The following is a 27,587-nucleotide window of genomic DNA, read 5'->3' on the forward strand; positions in this document are numbered from 1 at the left end:
GGCCTAACGGTGTGCGGGACCGTAGCCCAGCTTCATGGAGACGGTTGCGAATGGTCCTCGCCGATACCCCAGGAGCAACAGTGTCCCTAATTTGCTGGGAAGTGGCGGTGCGGTCCCCTACGGCACTGCGTAGGATCCTACGGTCTTGGCGTGCATCCGTGCGTCGCTGCGGTCCGGTCCCAGGTCGACGGGCACGTGCACCTCCGCCGACCACTGGCGACAACATCGATGTACTGTGGAGACCTCACGCCCCACGTGTTGAGCAATTCGGCGGTACGTCCACCCGGCCTCGCGCATGCCCACTATACGCCCTCGCTCAAAGTCCGTCAACTGCACATACGGTTCACGTCCACGCTGTCGCGGCATGCTACCAGTGTGAAAGACTGCGATGGAGCTCCGTATGCCACGGCAAACTGGCTGACACTGACGGCGGCGGTGCACAAATGCTGCGCAGCTAGCGCCATTCGACGGCCAACACCGCGGTTCCTGGTGTGTCCGCTGTGCCGTGCGTGTGATCATTGCTTGTACAGCCCTCTCGCAGTGTCCGGAGCAAGTATGGTGGGTCTGACACACCGGTGTCAATGTGTTCTTTTTTCCATTTCTAGGAGTATATATATATATATATATATATATATATATATATATAATCTTTTCAAATTTCCTTTTTTGGCGGACACGCGTCCAGATCGTCCGCTTATAATACCCTCTCAAAACTCTGCCATCTCTCTCTCCACATCCACCACTGCTGGCGGCTCACCTCCAACTGCACAACGCTCCGCGCTGCTCACATCCAATTGCCCAACACTACATAAGCGAATATTCCAACAATGAGTCCAACCAGCCACAGACTGCAAACAACGCTGGCGTTACCAACATAAAAACCTAAACAGCCTACTTACAAAGGTAAAAACTGTAGGGAAAGACTGAGACTGGGATATATCCAACACGCCGGCCTCGGTGTCCAAGCGGTTCTAGGCGCTACAGTCTGGAACCGCGCTACCGCTACGGTCGCAGGTTCGAATCCTGCCTCGGGCATGGATGTGTGTGATGTCCTTAGGTTAGTTAGGTCTAAGTAGTTCTAAGTTCTAGGGGACTGATGACCTTAGAAGTTAAGTCCCATAGTGCTCAGAGCCATTTGAACCATTTTATATATATATATATATATATATATATATATATATATATATATATATATATATATATATATATACAACAAATAAATGATAATGAAGGCTTGAGGTGCTACTCCGAGATGAAGAGGTTGGCGCGAGATAGGAATTCGTGGTGGTCCGCAGCGAACCAGACAGAAGCCTGATGACTAAAAAAAATGTTGTTGTTGTCGATCTTTTTGTTTATTTAGAGACAGCTCTTTTGCTTTGTGTGGCACTTTCCTATATGTCTTTCTAATATCTTCCTTGCCTATCTACTATGCTTGCAATGAAGTAGAAGTGTCTAATTCCTCCCCTTTTGCAACCGTCTGCTGTCCAAGTTTAACATTTAGTCCTCCAGTGAGTCGTCCTGTTACGCAGGCGTTAACTTAGCTGTCTTCCCGACAGAAACAACATAGTGACATACTTGTACACGCTACGAGCCCTTATCCCATGGGAAACTGTTGAGAGCTTTGAAATATAGCTCACAACGTGGGGGCACACTCTAGGTATGAGAAATTCACTCTGTGGTGTCACCGCCAGACACCACACTTGCTAGGTGGTAGCCTTTAAATCGGCCGCGGTCCGTTATCATACGTCGGTCCCGCGTGTCGCCACTATCAGTGATTGCAGACCGAGCGCCGCCACATGGCAGGTCTAGTCTAGAGAGACTCCCTAGCACTCGCCCCAATTGTACAGCCGACTTTGCTAGCGATGGTCCACTGTCTACATACGCTCTCATTTGCCGAGACGACAGTTTAGCATAGCCTTCAGCTACGTCATTTGCTACGACATAGCAAGGCGCCATATTCAGTTATTTCAAGAATGTATTCTGAACAGATAATATTGTGAATCATGTACCGTCAAGAGCGACGTTCATCATTAATGGATTAAAGTTAAGTATGAAACTAATTACGTCCGCTTTCTGAATTCTAATTCCTTGTCATGTTCCAGACCTCACGTCAGTATAGTTCTTCCCTCCTCACGCCAGCCTGCGTGTGCTAAAACGCGCGCATTTCGGCCTCTACTGGTAACACGATGTTGGCTCTTCAGCCAACACAACACACTCTGCCGGCCGGAGTGGCTGTGCGGTTCTAGACGCTGCAGTCTGGAGCCGAGCGACCGCTACGGTCGCAGGTTCGAATCCTGCCTCGGACATGGATGTGTGTGCTGTCCTTAGGTTAGTTAGGCTTAATTAGTTCTAAGTTCTAGGCGACTGATGACCTCAGAATCGCATAGTGCTCACAAGGGAACCTCCCCATCGCACCCCCCCCCCCCCCCCTCAGATTTTGTTATAAGTTGGCACAGTGGATAGGCCTTGAAAAACTGGACACAGATCAATCGAGAAAACAGGAAGAAGATGTGTGGAACTACGAAAAAACTGAGTAGTCCATGAGCAACATAAGCAACATTAAGGATATTGTGAGCTCAGGAGCGCCGTGGTCCTAGCGTGAGCAGCTCCAGAGTGAGAGGTCCTTGGTTCAAGTCTTCCCTTCGAATGAAAAATTTATTTTCTTTATTTTCGCAAAGTTATGATCTGTCCGTTCATTCATTGACGTCTCTGTTCACTGTAATAAGTTTAGTGTCTGTGTTTTGTGACCGCACCGCAAAACCGTGCGATTAGTAGACGAAAGGACGTGCCTCTCCAATGGGAACCGAAAACATTTGCTCGCAAGGTCATAGGTCAACCGATTCCTCCACAGGACAACACGTCTGATATATTCTATACGACACTGGTGACGGCATGTGCGTCACCTGACAGGAATATGTTGTCGACCCATCTAATTTGTACACTTGGCGAATGGGTAAAGCCGGCCGTGGTGGCCGTGCGGTTCTAGGCGCTTCAGTCCGGAACCGCGGGACTGCTACGGTCGCAGGTTCGAATCCTGCCTCGGGCATGGTGGTGTGTGATGTCCTTAGGTTAGTTAGGTTTAAGTAGTTCTAAGTTCTAGGGGACTGATGACCTAAGATGTTAAGTCCCATAGTGCTCAGAGCCATTTGAACCATTTTGAATGGGTAAAAAGATTCTTCTACCTTGCCGATTTAGGTTTTCTTGTGGATGTGATAATCGCTCCCAAAAAAGTGATGAAAACATGTTTGTCACATGAACTGCAACAAATGGCTGCAACAGTTTCACAGTCGCACAGTTTTCCCTGTGCTCTGTCAAAACATATGTTTTTAACGCTTTCAAATTTTTTCGTGTGTAGACCGTCAAATCCTGCATCTGTCCAAGCAAATCTGAACATGTCCTGGAATTTTGGAGAGCGAAGTTGATTATGTTTGAGTGCCTTAACTTTGATAATAGTCTGAAAATAAAAAAATTTTTACTCGAGGCAAGTTTGAACCAAAGACCTTCCGTTTCGCAGCTGCTCACGCTAACCACGGGACCACGGCGCTTCAGATGTCACTGTGCATTTGATGCTGCCTATCTTTGACATGGACTACTCAGTTTGTATATTTTGCTTATTTTTTCCATAGTACCACACAACTTCTTCCTGTTTTCTCGATTGATCTGTGTTCAGTTTTTCAAGGCGTATCCACTGTGCCAACTAGTAATTAAATCTGAGGGGGGTGCGATGGGGAGGTTCCCTTGTCAGAGCCATTTGAACCAAGCCAACACACTCCACCACCTGCCCGCCCTGTCCTTATTTTTCGAATACTGTAAACTGCCCACATGTACAGGATTCGAGCAGGGTACTTCCGGCTCGAGCACGCGCTAGCGAGTTCTCGGACGGCGGCGGGTAGGTCGCTGTCGGATGGACGCCGCCCGCCCCCCCCCCCCCTGCCCCTCTTTTCCCCCGGCGCGGTGTTGCGGGTGGGACGCGGCGGCCTGCCCCAGTGGCGCGTATCAGTTTTCCGGACGCACGGCGGCCGCCGCTGCGGGAACAGGTTTCGGCGCTTTTTGCGCTCGCCCCCTGCCCGCGCCCCACTCGGCTTGGCACAGCGGCCGCGGAGAAACTCGCCGTGCTGTGTTTACGCTCGGCTGGCGCCGCCGGCGTAACTGGGTTACCAGACAGCGCAGGCAGCGCTCCTCGTGCCGAACCGTGTCATGCTACCGGCCCAGACTTCCGCGTACGGCCGCTTTCAGGTTTCCAGTACCTGGCCTCTCCGCGGCTTCAGTAGCGCAAAACCTCACGTGAATGCCAAATTTTGTGACATCATTAACTGCACTCCCTGGAATGTAACATGACAAGGTCTCAGCACGTAGAGCCCGCATCTCGTGGTCGTGCGGTAGCGTTCTCGCTTCCCACGCCCGGGTTCCCGGGTTCGATTCCCGGCGGGGTCAGGGATTTTCTCTGCCTCGTGATGGCTAGGTGTTGTGTGCTGCCCTTAGGTTAGTTAGGTTTAAGTAGTTCTAAGTTCTAGGGGACTGATGACCATAGATGTTAAGTCCCATAGTGCTCACAGCCATTTGAACCAGCACGTAGACGTGCCGATGATGATGATGGTGATTTTGATGGTAATGTTGGCTTAAAGATGATGATTTTCATTTGTTGATGTTGTTGTTGGTGGTGGTGGTGCTGTTTGTGGTGAGTTGGTACTGATGGTAACATGGTCATAGTGACTTGATGACTATATGGTGATGATGATCAGTTGATGATGATTTTCTTGTGATAGTGCGTTGTTATTGACAGCAGAATGGAGACAGTTAATGATTATAGCAATGATGATAATGATGATGATAATCCTGACTTAATGTGATGATTTTCTGCCAATGGTAGTGGTGGAAATGGTGGTGAATTGGTAATGATGGTAACATGGTGATAGAGAGTTACTGATGATATGAGAGGTGATGGTAATGACAATGATAAGCTGTTCATTGTCTGCGCCGGCCGAAGTGGCCGAGCCGTTCTAGGTGTGGTGTCACCGCCAGACACCACACTTGCTTGGTGGTAGCCTTTAAATCGGCCGCGGTCCGTTAGTATACGTCGGACCCGCATGTCGCCACTATCAGTGATTGCAGACCGAGCGCCGCCACACGGCAGGTCTAGAGACACTTCCTAGCACTCGTCCCAGTTGTACAGCCGACTTTGCTAGCGATGGTTCACTGACGAACTACGCTCTCATTTGCCGAGACGATAGTTAGCATAACCTTCAGCTACGTCATTTGCTACGACCTAGCAAGGCGCCATTACCAGTTACTATTGCTGCTGTAAAACATGTACCGTCAAGAGCGACGGTCACCAATTATGGATTAAAGTTAAGTATTCCAGCAGCTACGTATTTTTTTTTTGCTAGTCTCATTTCCGTGACCTGTTCCAGACCTCACGCCAGCCTGCGTGAGCTAAAACGCGTGCCTTTCGGCTTCCTGTCATAGTGGGTTGGCTGTCTTGCCAATCCACAACACTAGGCACTTCAGTCGGGAACCGCTGCGACCGGTACTGTGTGATATCCTTAGGTTAGTTAGGTTTAATTAGTTCTAAGTTCTAGGCGATTGATGACCTCAGAAGTTGAGTCGCATACTGCTCAGAGCCATTTGAACCATAAGCAAATCTACGAAGTCAACAACCTCCATAAACTGTTCAAGGTCATATTCTGGTATATTAATAAAGTACTTCTTATGTCACTAGGTAATTCCATTTTAATTAGCCTTTTTATGTCTCGGTCAGACATTGGTTCATCCCAGTATCTAGCCTTATTAATATACTTTTGAAAATACTTGCGGAGGGTTCCCAGTCTTGGATTGAACATCTCAGAACTGTACAACTCTTACCTTAATCTTTCCTGTATACTATTGGATCAGAACTTTTGTAGAAATGCGTACTCAAACTGCTGCATGGTATGGCATCTCTCGGATGCGTCCGTTGCCCAGAGGGCCGCGTCACCTTCTATTAGTGATACAATGAATTGAATTCTTTGGCTTTCTGTCCACCCCGTAGAAAAACATTACGGAAACTTTTAATGAATACCACGGGATGTACGGTACGCTTTTCGTTGTTGAATGGTTGAAAATGCCTATGTTTAACCACATTATCCTGTTTATGGTACGATAAATTACCACTGTCTACTTCCATCATTAAATCCGGCGGTGAACAATAAGGTATTCCGCACGGTGAACTACTGTTGTCAACCGGTGGTGCATGCGCGTAATCGCTCTGCGCATTGCTTATGTTATTGCTCGTTTCCAAGCCAGGAACCTGAGTGGCTATCGGTCTTCGACTGTCAGCTAGCCTTTCCAGTTCGGTTAACCTCCGAGCGACATCTCTTTGCCAAGCGAGTAACTCCGCTGGTACGCGTGACCCTATCTGACAAGGGGAGGCCGCCAATTGTGAAATTCAGATTCGATTCATACTGTGCATAATAAAAGCTCATGGCCAGAGGTGTAATGTGGCAAAGCACCAAGATGCACTTCTCAGTCGTTGTCGAGAAAATCGACAGTTAAAAGAAACCGTTGCGGTGAAATACTCTCTACGATTAATTATTTTCTACAGCGTGGTGGTGCAGCGGTAAGCGCTCGGGTTCGTAATCCGAAGGTCGCCGGATCGAATCTCGCTCCATGCAACTTTTTTTTTGTATTTGTTTTTTGTAATATATATATATATATATATATATATATATATATATATATATATATATAATTATTCATATAATAAGTTGTTGAAAGTCGTTTGTCGTGGAAAAACTGGCGACTTCGAACATCATTATGTTTTCCGCAAACAAAGTTGTATTTCACAAATGTTATTAATTGTCTTCATAATGTTAACCACGTATAGTTAACGGAAGACGTAGAAACGAATACGTATAGCGTAAGTCAAACGTTCGAATTAGAACAGAGACCCCACGAACACAAACTTGCTGTGGCAGGTATGAAATGTAAACTCCGTTACTTGCTCGTTACACTTGAAGGATAGATGTTGAATGGGCCGAAACGAGCCACCCCTTAACAGCGTAGTTGCCTGCTAACTTCGAAAGAAGGTAGATGCGGTCCCTAGCGCAACTTATAACATCGTCGAAAATCAGTGCGGACGGGACAGCTTTGGTACACCCTGTTAAACAAACGGAAAAGTGGAGGCGGTACAATTGGAGAGCGACCCGCCTTCACCAACATGCATAAGCAATTCATTTATATATATATATATATATATATATATATATATATATATATATATATATTTGAATTGCAAAAAACTAATAATAAAAAAATATTGCATGGCAGGAGATTCGATCCGGCGACCTTCGGATTACGAACCCCAGCGCTTACCCCTGCGCTATGACGCTGTAGAAAATCATTAAACGTAGAGAGTATTTCACCGTAACGGTTTCTTTTAACTGTCGATTTTCTCGACAACGGCTGAGAAGTGCACCTTGGTGCTTTGCCACATTACACCTCTGGCCAAGAGCTTTTATTATGCGCAGTATGAATCGAATCTGAATTTCACAATTGGCGGCCTCCCCTTGTGAACTAATTCTGCTTGAATTGCGGCAGCGTTCAGATCCGCTGTCGTTTGCTCAACAGCTGATTTTAGGCTTACTTCGAGATTTCGCAATCCTTTACAGATAGGCACTCATCAAACTCTATTTCGACTTTCATTGCTTGGGTATCTAGATGTTTGTCTGTGTTCTGACGTGCCTCAAGCTCTACATTTTCGACACGAATTGCCAAGTTTTGAACTTCGTCTTTAAGGTTAGTGCGAACTATTTGTAAATTTTGCATCTGACTAGTTAAGTTTTGGACTAGAACCCGTATTTCTTTGCATACGCTACGCATTTCCACTAGTTCGGAATGTATGTCACTCAGTTGTTTCTCTAAAATTTGATCGCTTTGTTCAAGTTTCGTATTACGCTCTGGTTGTTTTTTCTCTAAGATTTGTTCTCTTTGTTCAAGTTTCCTGTCACGCTCTTGTTGTTTTTTCTTCAAAAATCTGTTCTCTTTGTAAGTTTCTGACCGAGTCGTCGCAAAAATTCTGTGAAGGGGTTGGGAATAGTGAACACACCGGTGTTCCACCCCTCCTACCACTTGACTCGCCCCCCTGCACATGCAGTGGAGTTATAGGTATTACTTGTTCATTACTCTGGTGTTTTATCTAATATCCACAGAGACTCGCTCCCCGTTTCAGAAAGTATATTTTCTGATGCGGTGGCATGGGATTCATTTACGTTCTGAACATTGTTCTCTACTTCCATATGTGGCAAAGGGTGCTCGTCAGATACAGGAGGCTTTAGCTGGCCTACTTTACCCATCATGGATTTAATTGGGGAGAACTGAAAGTTCAAACACTAACACAAATGTACATACATCCCTTCCAAAATAAAACACACAAATACATACAAGAATGCACTCACTACACTGTTAGCACAGCTTACTGCTTTTAACCAAGGATTCCTCATGTGCGTATGGCCTTGATATTTCTGACAAAATTTTCAAGGCTCTTGCACTTTTGCCTTACCTTTTTGTTATACAGGTTTTGCTGTTTCAGTTCATTTCTTTTCCTTTCTCAAGAATATCTTCTTTGTTTCGTCTCAGGGTGTTGGTTGTTGCGATGAAAAAAAATTTTACATAGACATTAACATCACACAATGGTTAAGTAAGTACATAAATCACATACAATACGTATATAAATTTTCATGCGACAATATTGGGCGCCAAGTGAGGTGGCTATTCAAGAGGTGTAGTATACTTATTTATTTATTTTATTTATTTGGTGACTTTAAAAACACGCGAAAATTTAATTGAATGGTCCAAATGAAATTATTGTTAACTGATTTTTACTTCCTAGAATAATACGTGGAATGAAAATGTAACAGTATGATAATTAGCCCTGGCGTATTTGTTCTTTAAAGAACATAGACTCAAAAATTTACTGTGGACCCACACAACACTCGAAGAATACTCCTTTTACCATCGTATTCAGGCTATGGTAGTCGTCGAATCCTGGCTCTTGGCGTAAGCTGAAAAGTAAAATCTCAAAACTTACGTTGCTTTCCACTGCGGCTCATTGCTGTGAAAAAATGTTTGTTAAATGTTAAAGCGGACGATCTCTGTGCTTCCGCTATGATTTCGCTTTTTAGATCGACGCGTAATGGCGTCCGTTGAAGCAGCCGCCACTATTATTGTGGAGCTGTAAACGTCTTAAAAAAATTAAACCAATGCAAGGAACATGACAGAGGGCTCACTGTACATTGAAATAACTCAAATAGAAACTTTAACGTACTATATTAACAAGGTTAGCTGCATAAAAGCTTACATTACTTTCGTGCAACAAGATGTCTGCTTCTTAACACGAGAAACAAGCGAAGGAAGAGGAACAGAAGAACAATTTAGGAGCGTTCTTCTCCCTTATAAACATCATAGAGATTGATGTGTTGGCAAATGTGCCAACACCTTGTAGATAGAGGAGGCCGAAATGCACGCTATAATCTAACGCAGACGGGCGTGAGGTCTGGAACAGGATACGTAATGAATGCTATAAAGAAAAGTACGTAGCTTCGGGAATACTTAACTTTTAATCCATCATTTGTATACAGCATTCTTGATGATACAAGTGAGACTCTCTCTAGAAATGGTTAATGGCGCCTTGCTAGGTCGTAGCCATGGACTTAGCTGAAGGCTATTCTAACTATCTCTCGGCAAATGAGAGAAAGGCTTCGTCAGTGTAGTCGCTAGCAAAGTCGTCGTACAACTGGGACGAGTCCTAGTACGTCTCTCTAGACCTGCCGTGTGGTGGCGCTCGGTCTGCAATTACTGACAGTGGCGACACGCGGGTCCGACATGTACTAATGGACCGCGGCCGATTTAAAGCTACCACCTAGCAAGTGTGGTGTCTGGCGGTGACACCACAGAGATTATTCCATTTTAAGAGTTTACTCCTTGATACTAAGATTGAATTTTAATATTTACAATAAAACATGGATGTTTTCCGCCGCCTATGCGGTCGGTTAAACACACAAGGTTCGTCTACATTTATTTCGTCGTATAATATTTCTCGTTCCAAGGTTTTTTGTTTTTTTTTGTTTTTGTTTTAGATGTCTTTACAACACAATCGTTGCTGGGACGGCACGAAGAGATCACCAATGCGCTATTGGAGGAAAGCGTGAAAGGTAAAAATCGCAGAAGGAGACCAAGAGATGAATACACCAAGCAGATTCATAAGGTTCAAATGTTTCAAATGGCTATGAGCACTATGGGAATTAACATCTGAGGTCATCAGTCCCCACCTAACTCACCTAAAGACATCACATACATCCACGCCCGAGGCAGGATTCGAACCTGCGTCCGTAGCGGTCGCGCGGTTCCAGTCTGAAGCGCCTAGAACCGCTTGGCCACAACGGCCGGCCAGATTCAGAAGGATGTAGGTTGTAGTAGTTATTCGGAGATGAAGAGGCTTGCACGGGATAGAGTAGCATGAAGAGTTGCATCAAACCAGTCTCTGGACTGAAGACTACAACACACATGGGTTAAACGATGAGTTCTTAACACTGACCTCTAAAGAGGGCTCGTAGCAGTCGAGAAAAAAACCAAATGAAACAGTGACAGGATAGAAAGAATATCTTAAACTGGTATAGACATTCGGCGAGAATTTGTTGGCGTTCAAAGAAAATTTTTTAATGGAAACCACCTAACAGGCAGAAATTTGGCGGAACGTGATGTTCTTTGAAAGAGGACAGCAGCGAAATAATGGAGTATTGTAGTGTACGCAAGGAGGACGCCCTGAATAGAGAGTCATGACAGAATATAGGAATACAGCAAAACCTTGGTTTTAATTGAGATTTGCATTTATTAAGCTTGTATAGTAATAACCATTTTCAACAACCTGTGATCAGTACCAACTTATGCTTACTATACTATCATCATCATTACAAACTGATTATTATTATCATTAACTCACCATCATCATACTAACAGTACTGAATCATGAAAACCATGGTGGCATCACTACAATGACAACCTTCATCAACACCAGGAAATCTTCATCATGATCATGATAATCTCATTAACTTCATCACCATAATCATCTGCTCTGCGTTATAAGTTACTATCATTACTAACTCACCGTCACCACCTACCGTACCACCAACGTCACCAGGAACTCGTCACATGCAGTCAAGGTTATCGTTATGTTCATGACCACAATCACAACTCAGCACCATCATGTTACTGTAATTACCAACTCACCATCATCAGGAAATCATCACAAATCACCATCATATCATCAACTCACTGTCACTGTTTTATAATAACTACCAACTCACCACCTCTGTCGTCACTACCACCACCAGAAAATCATCATATTAAGTCAACATTATCATTAGCACTATAATCATCAACTCACCATCACCATATTACTATCATTACCAACGCACCCTCACCAGGGAACCACATGCTCCCCATGTTCCACTTCTATACATGGCTACACTCCATACAAATAATTTCAGAAACGACTTCCTGACACTTAAATCTATACTCGATGTTACCAAATTTCTCTTCTTCAGAAACGCTTTTCTTCCCATTGCCAGTCTACATTTTATGTCCTCTCTACTCCGACCATTATCAGTTATTTTGCTCCCCAAATAGCAAACCTCCTTTACTACCTTAAGTGTCTCACTTCCTAATCTAATACCCTCAGCATCACCCGACTTAATTCGACTACATTCCATTATCCTCGTTTTGCTTTTGTTGATGTTCATCTTATATCCTCCTTTCAAGACACTATCCATTCCGTACAACTGCTGTTCCAAGTCCTTTGCTGTCTCTGACAGAATTACGATGTCATCGGCGAATCTCAAAGTTTTTATTTCTTCTCCGTGGATTTTAATACCTACTCCGAATTTTTCTTTTGTTTCCTTCACTGCTTGCTCAATATACAGATTGAATAACATCGGAGAGAGGCTAGAACTACTTAAACCTAACCAACCTAAGGAAGCGGGAAGGGAGTGTTACGTTGCGTGTGTTTTTTTTTTTTGTGGTTTTAGGGCGCACAACTTCAATGGTCATTAGCGCCCAGACTACGTTAGGAATGCACCTCCAGGCACAAGTTTAAAACAGCAACTAAAACGGAAAACACGATAAAAGACAGACTGAGGCATAGGATTAAAAAAGAAAACAGCATAATCAAATGTCCTTAGAGAGGGTTGTCAAATTGATAAAATGAAGAACGCGAGCAGCTTCTCGTGGATCATCCGCTAAAATGGCTTCTAGAGTACATGGCAGGCCAAGATCAAGACGCAGTGTATTAAAATCCGGACAGGACGTTAAAATGTGGCGGACTGTCAGCAATTGCCCACATGGGCAGAACGGCGCCGGCGCAGCCGTCAGCAGATGGCGATGGCTGACCGGCAGTGTCCAATTCGTAACCGAGCCAAAACGACCTCCTCCCGCCGATAAGGGCGTGAGGAAGACGTCCAAGCCACGGGAAGAGGTTTCAAGGCCCGAAGCTTGTTGTCTGTAAGTGCACCCCAATCGGCATGCCACAGCGATAAAATGCGCCGACAAATGACCCTGCTACAATCTGATGAAGGGACACAACAAGAAGCTGTCCGAGGCTGGAGGACCGCAGCCTTGGCAGCGGCATCTGTAGCTTCGTTCCCAGGGATACCGACATGGCCAGGAACCCACATAAAGCTAACCGGAGAACCGACGTCCACCAGCTGCTGAAGAGAGCGTTGGATCCGGTGCACGAAAGGGTGAACGGGATACGGATCACTGAGGCTCTGGATGGCGCTCAGGGAATCGGAGCAGATGACAGAAGCAGAATGTCGGTGGCGGCAGATGTAAAGAACAGCCTGGTAGAGGGCAGAGAGCTCAGCTGTGAAGACCGAACAATGGCCATGGAGCCGGTATTTGAAACTTTGTGCCCCGACAATAAAAGAACACCCGACCCCGTCATTGGTCTTAGAGCCATCTGTATAAATGAAGGTCATATTAATTAACTTCGAACGAAGTTCGACAAAACGGGAGTGGTAGACCGAACCGGGGGTAACCTCCTTTGGGAGCGAGCTGAGGTCAAGGTGAACGCGAACCTGAGCCTGGAGCCAAGGTGGCGTGTGTGTTTTTTCATGTACACCGACGGAGACGAATTGCTGTGCGGAGTCTCGTCAGCGAGCCGGGTGGGGGGGGGGGGGGGGGCGAACCCCACTCCACTCCGACTCGCCCAGCTGCCGACAGATGACGGGGGCGAGGCGCTGCATCGGCTGGCCACAACCGACGCGCCAGCGCGTGCTGCGCGAGCAGGCAACTGTTATCGGCCGGCGCCTACCAGCACAGCCAGGAACCAGCGTCAACAACACGACGCAGAACAGCTTTTTCCGCAACGAATGAACAATTTGTCATACATAACTTCACATTCACCAAGATCATGGCAAAAATCAAACACATCCTATTGCATTATCGAGATCTTGCGTAAGTAATAGTTCAATAACTATGAAAAAGGGTCAGTCTATCGCTCCGCCTAGGTTTCCCCCCGAGGTTCCCCTCAGCCCTTGCTCAAATGTGGAGCGAATAGTCACAGTCCCTGGGAATTTTCAAAATATTAGACTATCCCATATATGAGCGTCAGTAAGCACAATCTAAACTGCAAAAAGTCGAACTAAGGTACGACCTCGGTATAGCAATTTAGTTACATCATTTACAAAACCAAGCCACAGAAGATTTATTCATAGTAATTTCACTACCTGTGTATGTAATATCTATCTTGTTTAAATACTGTGTGATTTCATGATTTTGCCGAAATGACTACGAATGTAAATGAAAACCAAAAGAACTTGTAATCTCGACGAGATGTTGAAATTGTTATTAAAGTGTGACTCGTAATGACTTTACGAAATGTTCGAGAGCAGGGGATGCACGGAAAGAAATATTCGTACCGCAAAATATAAAAAAAAAAAATTATGCCCCACGAATATTTCGGGGGGGGGGGGGGGGAGGGCATTGTGCCGTCCTAGCGACGATTGCGTCGTAAAGACATTTAAAACAAAAAAAGTTGGAACGAGAAATATTATACGACGAAATAAATGTTCACGAACCTTATGTGTTTCACCGACCGCATAGGCGGCGGAAAATACCCGTGTTTTACTGTAAAAATTAAATTTTAATCTCAGTACCAAGGAGTAAACTCTTAAAATGTAATAATCTCTATGATGTTAATAAGGGACAAGAACGCTCCTAGATTATTCTTCTCTTCCTCTTCCTTCGCTTGTTTCTGGTGTTAACAAACAGACATCTTGTTGCACGAAAATAATGTAAGATTTTATGCTGCTAACCTTGTTAATATAGTACGTTAAGGTTTCTATTTGAGTTATTTCAATGTACAGTGAGTCCTCTATCATGTTCCTTGCATTGGTTTAATTTTTCTTAAGACGTTTAAGCTTCAAAATAATAGCGGCCGCTGCTTCAAGGGACGTCATTACGCGTCGATCTAAAAAGCGAAATCATAGCGGAAACGCAGAGATCGCCCGCTTTAACACTTAACAAACATTTTTCACAGCAATGAGCCGCAGTGGAGAGCAACGTTAGTTTTGAGATTTTACTTTTCAGCTTACGCCGAGAGCCAGGATTCGACTACCACGCCGGCCGAAGTGGCCGTGCGGTTCTAGGCGCTGCAGTCTGGAACCGCGAGACCGCTACGGTCGCAGGTTCGAATCCTGCCTCGGGCATGGATGTGTGTGATGTCCTTAGGTTAGTTAGGTTTAACTAGTTCTGAGTTCTAGGCGACTAATGACCTCAGAAGTTGAGTCCCATAGTGCTCAGAACCATTTGAACCATTCGACTACCACAGCCTGAATACTGAATACGATGGTAAGAGGAGTATTCTTCGAGTGTTGTGTGAGTCCACAATAAATTTTTGAGTCCATGCTCTTTAAAGAACATTCACGTAATATTCTAGGAATTAAAACTCAGTTAACAATTTTTTTCATTTGGACCACACAATGAAATTAGCGCGTGTTTTTAGTCACCAAATAAACAAAATAAATAAATAAATATACTAGTCCTCTTGAATAGCCACTTCACCCTGATGCCCCAGAGCGTCTCCTACCATCCGACCCCTTCTTCTAGTCAAGCCTCGCAGCTGAAGGCGCCTTGTCACGGTCCGCGCGGCTCTTCTCCGTCGGAGGTTCGAATCCTCCATCGGGCATGGGTGTGTGTGTTGTCCATAGTTTGAGTTAGTTTAAGTTAGATTAAGTAGTGTGTAAGCTTGGGGACCGAAGACCTAAGCAGTTTGGTCCCATAAGATCTTACCATAAAATTCTCGTCAAGATGTTCCACAAATTCCTCTTCTCATCAATTCTATTCAGTACGGCCGCATTAGTTACGTGATCTATCCATCTAATCTTCAGCATTCTCTTGTATACCCACATTTTGAAAGCTTCTCTTTTTGTCTGCACTGTTGATCGTCCATGTTTCACCTCCATACATGGTTATACTCCATACAAATACTTTTAGAAAAGACTTCCTGACACTTAAATCTGTACTCGATTTCCTAGTCTAATACCCTCAGCGTCACCTGATTTAATTCGACTACATTCTATTATCCTCGTTTTGCTTTTGTGGTGTTCATCTTATATCCTCAAGACGCTGTCCATTCCCTTCAGCTGCTCTTCCAGGTCCTTTTCTGTCTCTCACAGAATTACACTGTCGTCGGCAAATCTCAGATTTTTTATTTCTTCTCCAAGGATTTTAAGTTCTGTTCCAAATTTTTCTGTTGTTGTTTTTACTGCTTGCTCAATAAACATATTGAATAACATCAGGGATAGGCTACAACCCTGTCTCACTCCCTTCTCAATCGCTGTTTCCCTTTCATGCCCATCGACTCTTATAACTGCCATCTGGTTGTGTACAAATTGTAAATAGCCTATCGCTCCTGTATGTTGCACCTACCAGCTTCAGAATTTGAAAGAGTGTATTCCAGTCAACATTGTCAAAAAGTTTTTCCGTTCTTTTGTGAAGAGTTCGTGTTAGTATTTTGCAACGGTGACTAATTGAACTGATAGTTCGGTAAATATCATACCTGTCAACACCGGCTGTCTTTGGGATTGGAATTATTACATTCTTCTTGAAACCTGAAGGTATTTTGGCTATCCCATACATCTTGCTCACCAGTTGGAAGAGGTTTGTTGTGGCTGGCTCTCCCAAGGCTATCAGTAATTCTAGTGGAATGTTGTCTATTCCCGAGGCGTTGTTTCGACTTAGGTCTTTCAGTGCTCTGTCAGATTCTTCACGCAGTATCATATCTCCCATTTCATCTTCATCTACGTCATGTTCCATTTACATAATATTGCCCTCAAGTACATTGCCCTTATTTAGACGCTCTATATACTCTGTTCACCTCTCTGCTTTCCCTTCTTTGCTTAGGACTGGTTTTTCATCCGAACTCTTGATATTCATACAGGTAGTTCTCTTTTCTTCCAAGGACTCTATATGCTTCTACATCCTTACATTTGTCCTCTAGCCACCCCTGTCAATCTCATTTTTGAGACGTTTGTATTCGTTTTCACCTGCTTTATTTACTGCATTGTTATGTTTTCTTCTTTCATCAGTTAAATTTAATATCTCTTCTGTTACCCAAGGATTTCTATTAACCCTCGTATTTTTACCTACATGATCCTCTGCTGCCTTCACTATTTCATCTCTCAAAACTACCCATTCTTCTTGTACTGTATTTCTTTCCCTTGGTCTTGTCAACCGTTCCCTAATGCTGTCTCTGAAACTCTCTACAACCTCTAGTTCTTTCAGATTAACCCATAGGTTGTAAAAACTGTAGGTGTGATCCTTGATTTATCTGCAGAACGTACTTACGTCAAGAACTAAGGGAGATGGCATGGTGGTTAAGGTACTGGAGTCTCATTTGGTAGATGGCGCCCCAAATCCCTACCCATCCTCCCAGATTTATTTTTGCTGTGTTTCTCCTAAATCACTTCAGACAAATGCTCAGATGGTTACTTTGAAAAAAAGAAAAGAAAAAAGATGACCAATTTCCTTCCCAATTTTGGTCTTTTGAGGGTTTCTGCCCCATCTCTGATAAACTGGCCTTTGGTATGACAGACCCTAATATGCCCTCCATCATGCAATGTGAAAGAAAGTGAACAAGAAACACCTATATGTTTATAAAAGTGGAAAAAAATCAAAGGAATTCCATCACTGACTGCTTAAAAGCGTTTCTGTATACAAGACGGAAATAATTAAACAGTTCTGGAAAATTTGTACAGTAAGACTGACGCGGGATTCACTTTTGTTAATGAATATCACAGATGATGCTCTAAATGGCTACCTTGACATGGATGCAGAGCTGTCTGTGATGGATTTATCAAAGTATGAGACGCATGTAGCGGTGGGTACGCCTACCCTATAAGTAAGAATCACAGCGAGATAGATGAAGCGACCAACGTGGCAAGGAGGCTGCGCTGCCTCTGCTGGTTGTCCTCTGCTCGCTGAACACCTCGTGCAGTCGTCGCAAGGGTGTTAAGGCGGCGTGTGCTGTTGCTCCATCTTGATGAAAATATCCATGCTGCCGTTCATTTTCAGTGAGTTGTTGTACATGCAGATTAAACAGTTTCTGGACATACAAGTTAGCATTCGCTGTTTAGTGACAGAGTCGAGTTACAATGCGGACACCAGACATTGCACACCAAATACCACTCTCGAGGTAATGCAATGTCTCTTCAAAGTGCTCACGAGTGTTTTCTGATGAATAACGGCGAATGTTCTATGTGCTGACATACCTTGACAGGATGAGCTATTCCTCAGCTGAGGAAATGAATACCTGAGGATCCAAGTGTCCTGGTTCACTTCACTCAGAGACCACCAGTAGAGCATAACGCACCAATTTTCGCCTGGACGCTTTAACTCATGTACGATAGTAAATTTGTAAGAATAGAGATGCGACTCATTTTTGATAATTTTTTGACGCAATGGTGCTCGTAATCCGTATGTGCAAAGACAAAGGCGCTGAGTTTTCGTCTGTTGTTGTTGCAGGATTTCGTTCAGTCGAGCAATGTTGTTTGCTTCGAACTCTTTCGGAATGGTTACAGTTTTTATTCGCTAGAGAGCCCGTTTTGCGTCGTTTTATCGCTAAGTTTCGCATTAGAGACTTTGCTCAAGATTTTGCGAAAACTGTTTCAGTTTTAACCTCTTTCTCAATTGGTTATGTGTTTTCCACAAATTGTGCTTCGCAGAACATTTGATGATGAACACTCGCTGTTTAAGCTTTCTAGCTCCACTGGGGTCAGTAGGACGCCATGAACACATTGGAAATACATATCTCCCTTCTTCCAAAAGAATTATTTTCAAAATATTTGGCTTTCTCCCTCCGAGTAACTTGTATTCTATGATGTTTTATTCACTTTTATATTTGGAACATATTAAAATTTATTCATGTTTTTTTAAAAACTGGGATCAATATGAGCCGGTCGCGGTGGCCGAGCGGTTCTAGGCGCTTCAGTTCGGAACCGCGCGACTGCTACGGTCGCATGTTCGAATCCTGCCTCGGGCATGGATGTGTGTGATGTCCTTAGGTTAGCTAGGTTTAAGTAGTTCTAAGTTCTAGGGACTGATGACCTCAGATGTTAAGTCCCATAGTGCTCAGAGCCATTTGGACCATTTTGATCAATATGACCCCAAATTATATTGTTTGGTTTTTTGAATGTAACATTTATGAAAACAGAATGATCAATATTATGTCGATTATCTTTTATACAAAACATCTGCAAATATGAAAATATTATTTCTCTCTTATTTTTATGCCTATTTCTAGAGTTTCTTGCATCACCTGCTGTTGAACTTTCCCTAGTACCACTGGAATCAATACGACCCATAAGCACATTGGAAAATCATATGGCCCTTATTTTCAAAGCATTTTTTCTTTTTTTGAAAATTTATGACTTTCTCTCCCTGAGTCAATTGTGACCAAAATGGTACTGAAACAGAGGATGACAGACTAAAGGCCGAAATACTAAATGTCTTTTTCCAAAGCTGTTTCACAGAGGAAGACTGCACTGTAGTTCCTTCTCTAGATTGTCGCACAGATGACGGTAGATATCGAAATAGACGACAGAGGGATGGAGAAACAATTAAAATCGCTCAAAAGAGGAAAGGCCGCTGGACCTGATGGGATACCAGTTCGATTTTACACACAGTACGCGAAGGAACTTGCCCCCCTTCTTGCCGCGGTGTACTGTAGGTCTCTAGAAGAGCGTAGCGTTCGAAAGGATTGGAAAAGGGCACAGGTCATCCCCGTTTTCAATAAGGGACGTCGAACAGATGTGCACAACTATAGACCTATATCGCTAACGTCGATCAGTTGCAGAATTTTGGAACACGTATTATGTTCAAGTATAATGACTTTTCTGGAGACTAGAAAGCTACTCTGTAGGAATCAGCATGGGTTTCGAAAAAGACGATCGTGTGAAACCCAGCTCGCGCTATTCGTCCACGAGACTCTGAGGGCCATAGACACGGGTTCCCAGGTAGGTGCCGTGTTTCTTGACTTCCGCAAGGCGTTCGATACAGTTCCCCACAGTCGTTTAATAAACAAAGTAAGAGCATATGGACTATCAGACCAATTGTGTGATTGGATTGAAGAGTTCCTAGATAACAGAACGCAGCATGTTATTCTCAATGGAGAGAAGTCTTCTGAAGGAAGAGTGCTTTCAGGTGTGCCGCAGGGGAGTGTCGTAGGACCGTTGAAACGTCCCCTTTGAAAAATTATACATGACTGTGTTTAAACAGACACACAATATTTTTAGCGCAACGCAATCTGACTTTAAAAAATCCCTACAAAAGAATGGCCCTGACTAACATTAACCTATACGTTTCACAAATCACTTACCTCACAAAAATCTTGGTTACTCGAACTACTGCAATACAGTGAGCGCCACTACTGCCAGCTAAACAAAAGATTCAAACTACTGAAGGCACTAACTACTGATAGGCATAGTTAGCAAATGAAAGATTTTGATAGAGAACAAACAATGTATTTACCTCAATAGTGTTCAAAAGTCATAATGTATATAGCAGTTCATGATATCCAGTCTTACAAATTTCAAAACTCCGCCATCTCTCTCCCCACATCCACCACTGCTGGCGGCTCACCTCCAACTGCGCAACGCTACGCGCTGTTCCCATCCAGCTACCCAACACTACAATGGCAGACAACAATGCAAACTAGCCACAGACTGCACACAGCACAGCCAGTGATTTTCATACAGAGCGCTATGTAACGTTGCCAATAAGAAAACATAAACAGCCTACTTACATAGCCCCCATGCTCCCCACAAAAAATTTTACAAATTGTTTTGGGCAGTGGCCAATAATGATTTGATAAAATTTTTCATAATTACAATAACAAAGATATCAAATGTACACACTTATTGATACAATGTTGGTCAGAAGCTAAAATTTTCTCACAGTACATAAAGACAGTCCTGATCATTCATCACAGTAAAATTGCAGTGTTTTTCTCAAAGTCTGAGCAGTAAAAGAAAATGCACATGGAAGTAGTGGATTTCCATGCAGTCTTGAAGAAGTGTGTTGTCCTTCCAACGGAAAAACAGTGCTGACTCTTGACATGCAGACAGGTAATGGGCCACAACAGAGGAAACCCACAGCAGAGTCATTCGAAGTTTTGAAGAATATTGGTAGGTAGGTCATCACAGAGCAGACCACTGTAGTCCTGTTAGAGATTACGGTATTGGTGGGCCACCGGAGGTGCAGAGCCACTGCAGTCCTTGTAGAAATAATGGTATTGGTAGGCCATCAAAGATCCAGACCCAGTGTAGTCCTTGTAGAGAGGGCCAACAGCCATCTGTTTCGACTGTGCAGGTGCCACAATCACCATCGAAGAGTCTTGTGGACAATATAGCATGTCCATGAACCACCACTTGTGCACTCACAAAATTTTTTTTTTATGTCCTTAGAACCAGCAATGCTGTTATCCAGTCCCTTGCAGAATTATTAACACACGTGCAAACACTAACAGTCCCAACTTCTCACATATTGTGCATTACTATGACCAACAGAAACGTGTGCAGTGAAATGTAACTTAATTTGAAGAACTGGTGTCTATATTATTATAAAATACAACATAAGAATACAATTACAAAGGTACAAAAAAATCATTAAAGAACATAATAGTACAGATAACATTTGTAGTAATACAGGCTTTACAAAAGAATAGAAATAGACATATACATCAGTGTTACTGGAATTATGACATAAGTAAATAAATAAAATAATGAGAATAGTTCTTGAAACATTAATTTCACACATGATCATTAAAACAAAACAGAATAAATAATGTCTAAACATCTTCACGAAGAAAATAACATTGTATTTGAAAAATTCTACAACATAAGTCTTATTAGCTAAACACATAAAGACAGGGAAACCACAAATATACAGGAGTACACAAACACATAGCAGAATAACAAAGGGGGAAAGGACAGGGTTTGTTTTCAGTGTAACATTTGGTACTGCAGTATTTTGCAAACAAAACCTTTTATTTTTCTTGGGGATCTCCCTTCGTTCATCATTATTCCCAAAAAGTCCTATCTATACCTGCTTTCTGTACTTTTTTCGTATAACTTCTCAATGCATTTCTTCCAATTCATCGCAACTCATTCTCTTATATAGTCTACCCCCTCTTAAGCTGACTTAAATCTACTGAGCTCAGATTCTAAACTAAGGGACGAGGCAATGCAGCAGCATAAAACAATTAATACAAACAGCAATGAAAAAATGGAAATTGTCAAAGCAAGCTGCAGTAAATCTAAGTTACCAAGCAATGCAACATTACAACTAATATGAGCCAATGTGCAGCAACAAGAAAAATAAATCAGTAGTAAAACTAGCTTAACAGAGAAATACAAAGTGAAATTTAGTAGCACTATGCCTGGCAAACAGCAGCAGCAAATGTAATAACTTATATCTAAACATGACAAAGCTCAAGCAAAAGGAATATTACACTAAAGATGGCCATGTCTAATACCTATGTCACGTCTTAATACTAAAGTGATGCATCACAATTTATTCTACAAAAGAAATTACCAAGTACTTGAAAAGAAAATTCTGTGTGCAATTCCTGTGAAGGGAAATGTCTTTTTGTGCTCCTTCGTTTTTTGAAGTATCAAAGTTATTCTTTGCTGGGTCTGTAGGCATAAAATATTTATATTAGTGCATCTATAAAATTTTATTTTAACCAATGCTGCAGGGCAGCTAGAAACTAGATATTAAACAAATTGAGCAATCTCTCAACTAGAAAGACAATAGATGTAAAAATGTTTCTCATCATTTCATTAGGCATTTTAGTAAATATCATAAATTAAGAGCTCCACAGTGTAATCATATGTTTTCAAGTTTGAGCGTGTCGTATTTGCGATGCTTTCGACAAAGAAATGTCAATAGTGAGGATAATGGCCTCTTTTTTTTTTTTTTACCTGTGCCTCTGAAAAGGCACACACTAATGACTTTTTCTCCAGGCATCTGACACAGCTGGCCACTCAAGACGCATTACGTCAAGGTCACTCGGCTTTCCTACCGAAATATTTACGACACCAGTTTGCACCACAGTGACAGTCTCATATAAAAAATTTCAAAGGTCTAGAATTTGCGTTACAAATCTGTAGAAACAAAAGCCTGTAAATATAATAGTGTCCAAAAAATTTTCGTCGGCATTGTGGTACATTCACGCATTTACACACATTTCATAACTCTTAAAGTACGATTCTTGGTTTCCAACATCCTTTTTCACAAGTCAGAGTACCTAACCACTACTCATTATTCCTTACCTTATTACACATATACATATTCATCGACACTTCTTCAATATTTCATTATAATAAATATGTAGCATAATCAAATTCCTCATATAGCATCAACTTATTGATCATAAACATACCGCAACAGCATAATACACATCGTCTTCATAACATCATAAAACCTCAACCAAATCTCAAAATCGTAGCAGCTTCCCTCAATAATTTTAAAACCTAAAAGAGTTCTCTGCTCATGTCAAAAGTGTCATCTACCTCCAACGCACCTGAAAAATCATGATCCCATACCAAATACATCATTCAAAGCTCTCATAGTATCACAATGGTTCCGAAAAAATATGAACAGTTCACAAAGTACAGACAAAATACAATTTCATAAGTGTGAAGTTACCCAACTGTGTAACTGCATAAACATGTGTCACCGATGCAGTAAAGAAAATGTTTATCTCTCAGTTAAATGATCAGATAGCTGTGTAATTTGTGTGTTAGAGAAATATGGAACCAATGTGTAAAGTTGTATAAGCAAATACCATATTAGCTAGGGTTCTTTGTGCTTGCCAAACACATGATACACAAAGTAAGCGTGTACCCCACTGTCGTCTTTGCAACGTTCTGCTAAAATAATATGTCGTAAATGTTCAGGCAGTTCGATTAAGCAAATGCGGATGAGTTCTGAGGGGCTGTATGGGTTTGAAAGATACTGATTCTTATGCAACATGTCTTCAAAATATTTCATAAGACTGGAAAATTCAGATTGTTCGAAATGTTTCATCATTATGATGCTATGTTTTACTCGGTCTTGTGTAGCTTGAGACCAATACACTGAGAGGAAGGCATGATAAAATTCTCCTTCACTGTGAAAATCGTGAATGACCGATCGCATTCTTACAGCTGGTTCACTCTCCAAGTAGCCACACATAAATTATAACCTGTGCTCCAATGACCAGTTGGGAGAAAAACAATGAGAGAATTGATGAAGCCATGCTGGTGGATGAATGTCGTTGTCAGAGTTCTTAAATGTTTTGAATTTACATGTAGTAATGAACAGCTTATAGTCAAAAATCATCGTATCGGCGAGTCGCACATCGCTCATTGTTACTTCGTTTCGGCGGTTCCATCTCAAAATCCAATGCGCCTTGCCAATTTCTTTCATAATTTCCGAAGTGTCCTGTGTTATTATTTTGTGGTTGTTCCGTATTTCTACGTCCCTCTTCCCATACTGGAGCGCGAGTGTCCTCTGAAATATGTAATTCTTGTATTACTTGTGCCAACTGATCTTGTACTTCCCGGATTTCTCTTTTGTACTGTGTATTGATTTGATTTTGATTTTGTTTGAATTTTCTAACTTGTTCATACTCTTCAGTGTCCGTGAAGGCTACAGGTCTTGTGTCATTCAGATCATCATCTACCTTTGTAGATAAGTTAGTGAACTGATCTCAAAATTCTTCTACTTTATCCGATAGTGAAATTATTTCCTCTGTGTGTTTTTCTGAACCAAGTTTCAGAGTGTCCATTTGTGTTGAAATCGTATATACTGTGTCCTTTAAGTTTTCCTGAGTTTTTGCAAGTTGTGTAACCGAATCGGTAGATGCAATTGAGTCAATTTTAGCTTGCAAGGTGTCGTGATTTTGATGAACAATAGTTTGCAGTTCTTTTATGGCTGCTTCGTGATTCTGTAATGCATTTTCATGACGCGAAAAAATAGGTTGGAAATGCTCACAAATCTGTGTTTTTACGTCATTACAGACTTTTTGACATTTCGATTCAATGTTATGTAACTCAGTAGTTCAATCTTCACGTGTTTGTTCAAGTGTGGTGTCTAACTTTTGAAGCTTTTGCTGTGTTTGTCTCTGATTTTGTTCCATTGTGTCTAACTTTTGAAGCTTTTGCTGTGTTTGTCTCTGATTTTATTCCATTTGTTGCATTAATTGCAATAATAATGTATTAGTGTCTGGAATCTGTTTCTCTATGCTTTTTGGCAGTGCATTTTCACCGGCAACATTCACATTTTGACAAGCAGAAAATGTGTCTTGACTCATTTGAGAAAACGGTGAGGACCCAAAATCTAAGTCTATAGTATTTGCAATATTGTGTTCTGCCATTTCGGATTCCTGAGGCGAGCTGTTGCCGACTGATCGAGCGATAATGCTTCCCTGTTCACTACCTGTTTCACTGTCTACACCATTATTTGCCGCCCACTCAATTTCCCTATGCACAATTACTAAATTACTACTTCGTATGTCTGTTAATTCACTACACAGTGGTGCTGATAAGCTACGCTTGTCGTCACTATTATTTCTCAGTTTACTTTGGAGCCTAGTGTTACGTTTATCACACGCCATTATTGTCTCAATATTTCACACGATAACATGGAAAAGCACAATTTGAAGAGCAAAAATAAGAGAACACATTAACATAGCACTGAAAATAATATCTAGTTAATTGCAAGCTCTGCTGCGAAATACTTGGTGCAAATCTACATGCATGCCACAACTGTTGTACTATACAACAATGAAAGACTGCAACTACAAAGGAGATTCTCTCTACAATTACACGCTAGTAATAAACAATAGCTACACTAATTACACAAACTACAAGAAAAAAATCAGAAGATTCCAGGTTCGAATCCTGGCAGGGTCGCCATATGAAACGTCCCCTTTGAAAAATTATACATCACTGTGTTTAAACAGACACACAATATTTTTAGCGCAACGCAATCTGACTTTCAAAAATCCCTACAAAAGAATGGCCCTGACTAACATTAACCTATACGTTTCACAAATCACTTACCTCACAAAAATCTTGGTTACTCGAACTACTGCAATACAGTGAGCGCCACTACTGCCAGCTAAATAAAAGATTTAAACTACTGAAGGCACTAACTACTGATAGGCATAGTTAGCAAATGAAAGATTTTGATAGAGAACAAACAATGTATTTACCTCAATAGTGTTCAAAAGTCATATGTATATAGCAGTTCATGACATCCGGTCTTACAAATTTCAAAACTCCGCCATCTCTCTCCCCACATCCACCACTGCTGGTGGCTCACCTCCAACTGCGCAACACTACGCGCTGTTCACATCCAGCTGCCCAACACTACAATGGCAGACAACAATGCAAACTAGCCACAGATTGCACACAGCACAGCCAGTGATTTTCATACAGAGCGCTATGTAACGTTGCCAATAAGAAAACATAAACAGCCTACTTACAGATACAGTACCCCACAGTCGTTTAATGAACAAAGAAAGAGAATATGGATTATCAGACCAATTGTGTGATTGGATTGAAGAGTTCCTAGGTAACAGAACGCAGCATGTTATTCTCAATGGAGAGAAGTCTTCTGAAGTAAGAGTGATTTCAGGTGTGCCGCAGGGGAGTGTCGTAGGACCGTTGCTATTCACAAGATACATACAGGGTGTTTCAAAAATGACCGGTATATTTGAAACGGCAATAAAAACTAAACGAGCAGCGATGGAAATACACCGTTTGTTGCAACATGCTTGGGACAACAGTACATTTTCAGGCAGACAAACTTTCGAAATTACAGTAGTTACAATTTTCAACAACAGATGGCGCTGCAAGTGATGTGAAAGATATAGAAGACAACGCAGTCTGTGGGTGCGCCATTCTGTACGTCGTCTTTCTGCTGTAAGCGTGTGCTGTTCACAACGTGCAAGTGTGCTGTAGACAACATGGTTTATTCCTTAGAACAGAGGATTTTTCTGGTATTGGAATTCCACCGCCTAGAACACAGTGTTGTTGCAACAAGACGAAGTTTTCAACGGAGGTTTAATGTAACCAAAGGACCGAAAAGCGATACAATAAAGGATCTGTTTGAAAAATTGCAACGGACTGGGAACGTGACCGATGAACGTGCTGGAAAGGTAGGGCGACCGCGTACGGCAACCACAGAGGGCAACGTGCAGCTAGTACAGCAGGTGATCCGACAGCGGCCTCGGGTTTCCGTTCGCCGTGTTGCAGCTGCGGTCCAAATGACGCCAACGTCCACGTATCGTCTCATGCGCCAGAGTTTACACCTCTATCCGTACAAAATTCAAATGCGGCAACCCCTCAGCGCCGCTACCATTGCTGCACGAGAGACATTCGCTAACGATATAGTGCACAGGATTGATGACGGCGATATGCATGTGGGCAGCATTTGGTTTACTGACGAAGCTTATTTTTACCTGGACGGCTTCGTCAATAAACAGAACTGGCGCATATGGGGAACCGAAAAGCCCCATGTTGCAGTCCCATCGTCCCTGCATCCTCAAAAAGTACTGGTCTGGGCCGCCATTTCTTCCAAAGGAATCATTGGCCCATTTTTCAGATCCGAAACGATTACTGCATCACGCTATCTGGACATTCTTCGTGAATTTGTGGCGGTACAAACTGCCTTAGACGACACTGCGAACACCTCGTGGTTTATGCAAGATGGTGCCCGGCCACATCGCACGGCCGACGTCTTTAATTTCCTGAATGAATATTTCGATGATCGTGTGGTTGCTTTGGGCTATCCGAAACATACAGGAGGCAGCGTGGATTTTCCTCCCTATTCGCCAGACATGAACCCCTGTGACTTCTTTCTGTGGGGACACTTGAAAGACCAGGTGTACCGCCAGAAACCAGAAACAATTGAACAGCTGAAGCAGTACATCTCATCTGCATGTGAAGCCATTCCGCCAGACACGTTGTCAAAGGTTTCGGGTAATTTCATTCAGAGACTACGCCATA

General features: G+C 42.6%; 1 protein-coding gene across 1 annotated transcript in view; it reads right to left on the minus strand.

Moving 5' to 3' along the window:
- Window positions 1-692: 692 nt before the first annotated feature.
- LOC126095051 (serine protease HTRA2, mitochondrial) overlaps window positions 693-27,587 on the minus strand; it is a 247,630-nt gene continuing 220,735 nt past the window's right edge. Inside the window, exon 8 of the mRNA XM_049909731.1 lies at window positions 693-704. The gene's annotated coding sequence lies outside the window, so the exon portion shown is untranslated. The remainder of the gene's footprint in view (window positions 705-27,587) is intronic.

The sequence above is a fragment of the Schistocerca cancellata genome, chromosome 8 (genome assembly GCF_023864275.1).
Source record: "Schistocerca cancellata isolate TAMUIC-IGC-003103 chromosome 8, iqSchCanc2.1, whole genome shotgun sequence".
In the NCBI taxonomy this organism is placed as follows: domain Eukaryota; kingdom Metazoa; phylum Arthropoda; class Insecta; order Orthoptera; family Acrididae; genus Schistocerca; species Schistocerca cancellata.